The sequence below is a fragment of the Falco cherrug genome, chromosome 3, assembly GCF_023634085.1.
Source record: "Falco cherrug isolate bFalChe1 chromosome 3, bFalChe1.pri, whole genome shotgun sequence".
Taxonomy (NCBI): domain Eukaryota; kingdom Metazoa; phylum Chordata; class Aves; order Falconiformes; family Falconidae; genus Falco; species Falco cherrug.
This window is the reverse complement of record NC_073699.1, coordinates 42,677,574-42,681,673: the sequence shown is the minus strand read 5'-3', so window position 1 is coordinate 42,681,673 and position 4,100 is coordinate 42,677,574. Positions and strand designations below refer to the sequence as shown.

Below are 4,100 nucleotides of genomic sequence, written 5' to 3'. Positions count from 1 at the left end.
ATGTATAGCATTAGCTCTAGCGTGTATGATTAATGTAATCACAAGCTTAGCTCTGGAAGGAATCTACCCTGTAGTTTACATTAGCTGTTAGACGACCCAAAATTCTCTCCTCTCCCCCACCCCTGTGCAAAGAACTGGTTACATGTTTTCACTTTTCATTTATTCTTACGATTTTGCTAAGTGTGGCGAAAGGGCTGACTGCCTGCCATTTTCCACATTCACAGTAACCTTATAGCTCTGAGTTCTGTTTTCAGATGCACTGGGATGATGAGGGTCACAGAGCACCATGCGCCTTTGTTAGCTTAGCTACTGCATCTGTGGCTGCCGATTTATATAGGTTAGAATACAACTGTTCAGAAAGATATTCACAACAGTCTGCAACCACCTCTTTTTCTTTTTCCTTCTTGCTCTTTTTTTTTTTTTTTTGACAATTCTTCATCTCTTTTTTTTTTTCCGGATGAGATATTATGAGGAGTGACATCCTTTGTGTGAAGTAATCAAATCATTGCTTTTTAAAGATAGGCAAATTACCGCCATTCAATTTCTTTAGTTATTATTTCTTTTCTCAAGTAAGCAATCTCAGCTTACAGAAAGATTTCAAGATCAAATGCAAGTTGACTATATTTTATTTAGGCTCCAGAAATGTAGTCTGTTAAAAAAAAAAAAAAAGAAGTTATAGAGAATTAAATTCCATGGCAGCATGTACCAGTTAGTAAAAGAGGCTAAAAGAAACAAAACCTGCAATTTCTCTTTCTGAGAAGAAGAAAGTGAACTATTTGAAGAGGCCAATTATGGAAGCTGAGATCAATATAGCATTAAAAATCACTTAGGATGACATGCCAGATGATGACAGATTATCATATGAATTAAATCTTTGCTAGAAGGAACAATTATCACAGCACCTATTAGAAGCTTTCTGTTGTGATTTCAGTACAGCAAATCTCCTCTTATCAATGAACAAAACCCTCAATAATACTGACTGGGGAAAAAAAGCCATCAGATTCCCTACTGTGGTAAAGAAGTCGGGGAGCAGTGTAACAGATAAAGTGCCCACTAAAATGTGGCAGGTTGCAGGTGGGGAGCTGGAGATGAGAGTGATCAAATTATTTTTAACATATTTCTCTAGAAAATGAGGCCCCTCACAGTTATCCACAAAGCTGGTGACGTTCATGAGCCCAGAACAGTTTTCTTAATAGCTGCAAGAAGGCTTTGAGTGGCAGTAGCTACATACTATCGTGCAAAATTTTAAGGTAAGGATGATATTCAGCCAGTGAATTAAGATGTTATACAAATCCCCATCAGCAACTGGAATCAAAAATTATTCCCTCCCATATAGATTAAGCAGAAATGAAAGGCAGGGGTCTCTGGGGTTGTTGCTTGTGCCATTGGAAGTGGGAATGTTGAAACTCAGGAAAACACGGAGTCTATGTCCTGGCCTCCCTTGTTGCTAATGTATGCTAATTGTTTTATTTCTAACCTCAGAAATTCAAGACTAGTAAGTCTGGGGCAAGCTAAGTGTCTAATCCTGTGTTTCAATGTCATTCAGACACAAACAGAATTTTCTGTGTGAATCATTCATCACATTTGATAAGCATTATTAAATCTACTCTGGCTATATCAGAATAAGAGATGAGTCCACCCCAGACAAAGTAAAAGCAGATCCCTTTTCCACTACAAGCAGTCTCAAATACCTGCTGGCTCTGCAGGCAGGCATCCCCCTGCCACCCTAGGGTGGCCTGCTCGCTGTTGGCCGATGGGTTGTTACTTGCTCCTTTCAGTTGGAAGCGCTCCCTCCTGATGCAGCTCAGAAGCCTAGGAGAAACCAGCACCCCTTCCCCATCCTTTCAATATGGTGCTGTACAGAAATCCCAATCTGCACTTCCCTGTGAGGAGGAGAGTGTATACAGAAAACAAGTAGAAATTTTCTTGTGGTTATTGCACCCAAATACAGGGCAGGGAGCATGATCCTTACCTTGGAGCTGCCGTGCCGGCGGAGTGGGGCTCTTGGAGGGAGCCTGCGCCGAGGAGCTGGGCTGCATGGCAATGCCCCAGCCTGGCTGCTGCATTGTGTGAGTGCCCTAATTGGGAATGCCAGGTCTCATCCATCCAGCAAAGCGTGCTGAAAGCACAGTCGCCTGCCGGGGCTCGGGACTGTCCTACCCCGCTCCTGGCTGAGAAATGAACTGTAATCACAGCCAGACAGTATAGGGGACTACTTGCGGTGAGTACTGTATATGGCAATACGTGGGAAGGGTTTTAAGCCCCTTGTTGCAGTTAGAGCGAGTGCATAGGATGTTGTTCTGTGTTTTCTCTCTTTCCTGAACTTTTAACCTCATCCTACCTCTACCCATGCTCAAAATGACAGCCATCGAAAAGAGGGGGGGCGGGGGAATGCTTTCCATTCCTTTCTCTGTCTAAATATGCAAATATACAAATATGCTTAAACTAGCCATAGGCTTTGATACGGCTTTCTCTCCCACTGAGTGACTCCATCCTCCCAGCCAATGTGGTGGGACCCATGAGTAAAAGGAAGATTATTTTAAGGTAAGGTACTTTATTGTAGGACAGATGCCAAAAGAAAGCAAGAAAGCACTTAGTTTTAATGCACAACGGTTTTACCAATGCTCTCAATTTTGAGGTAACATATGGTGTATTATAAGCTAAGTCATCCAATTGTATGTACTGACATCTCCAAAAAAGAAAACATTTTAAGGAGTATAACTTCTTAATGTTACTGGAGAAGGCTATTCACTTTCCAGTTCACTTCTTGCTGATTTGTGGATATTAAAAATGAAAAGCCAAAAATAGTTCTTAACTTTGCCAGCGAGATCCACATCAGTGCATATCTGTCAGTACTACCCACTTAGCCTGTGGTTCTTCTGCATAACTCAACAGAAGGTCAGAGCCATTCTGAAAGGTCCACAATGGGAATAAGATGTGGTGACAGGCAGTGCTGAGGCGCCGGAGATGTCGACAGGATCTCCAAATATCCAATGGCCTCAGAAAACAGAACTCTGAGCTGTAGAAAGTAAATTTGTCTAATGTAGGAAAGGTAATCTTGCGTGAAATGGGTGCTTTAGACATATTCGTGGGATTCTTGGAGATACTGGGGTGCCTAAGCATTTATGCATCCTATTTATGGGCTGCTGGGCTACCCAAAAAGCACTGAAGTTGCTGAGCAGCTGACTATCAAACTTTAACCCATCATATTTTTACAACTGAGAGTTGTTAAGTGGCAATCTTTTTATACTCCTCCAACAAGTCCCGTTAGAAAAGATTTCTAAATTAATTTTTCTCCATTTGGGATTTTCTCCTAGTAAGTATCTATGGCACTATATGGTGCATTTTAAGTGGAATAAAATTATTTCAATTTGTTCACTACTTTATTTCCCAAAGTACCTCATAGCTTGCAAAGAAAATAACAAAAAAGATAATCATTCTTGTTTTATATTTTTCAAGAGTAGAGGTAACTATGGCTTAGGTTAGGTTTGGAATTTATGAGCATATGCCTTGTAATCTGGTATCTACACTTTTGCCGTCTGCTCTTGCACAATTAAATGTATAATTAGGATTTTAGATGACACAGGCATAGATTTCCTGCTTTACCACAGACTTGGTTAATGACTTAAGTTAACTGTTCACTGGCTTCCCAAATGATATTCAGCAATGATGGGAGTCATTTCAAATTTCCAGAGTTAAAAATGGGATGTAACGGTAAGTTCATCACATGCCACGAGATGCCTATGATTCTGTTAGCTGCCTGTGATACTGGCAACTAACAGAAAAGCAGCTAGAAAGGCTTGGCATGTTGAGGAAACTTAGAGGGGAAGGTTGACATATTTGCCCTCAGGTGTGCACTTAAAAATCTATTTTTTGTCTACATGTTATTAATACTCTGTAGACCCACTGTGAAATAGCTAAAAAGTCTAGAGCTAACACTGAAAAAAGGAAATTTTTTTTGCTTCCTGGGCACTCAGATGGTAGCTTTAGTTAGCAGCAACTTGTTGAAACTGAGATCTTGTCTTGGTTAATGAATTGAAGCATAAGGCATACCTTTATTTTACATATAAAATCCAGTGGGGACATGACTTCATTGTGGT

The 4,100-nt window shown here is 40.6% G+C and overlaps 1 long non-coding RNA gene across 1 annotated transcript; it reads right to left on the bottom strand.

Annotated features, from left to right (window-relative positions):
- Positions 1-488: 488 nt before the first annotated feature.
- Positions 489-2,157, bottom strand: LOC114016925 (uncharacterized). The gene is made up of 3 exons (XR_003561700.2): positions 1,973-2,157; positions 1,692-1,883; positions 489-649 (listed from the first exon to the last, which is right to left on the bottom strand). It is a non-coding gene; the product is annotated as an uncharacterized LOC114016925 (long non-coding RNA).
- Between the last annotated feature and the right edge of the window lie 1,943 nt (positions 2,158-4,100).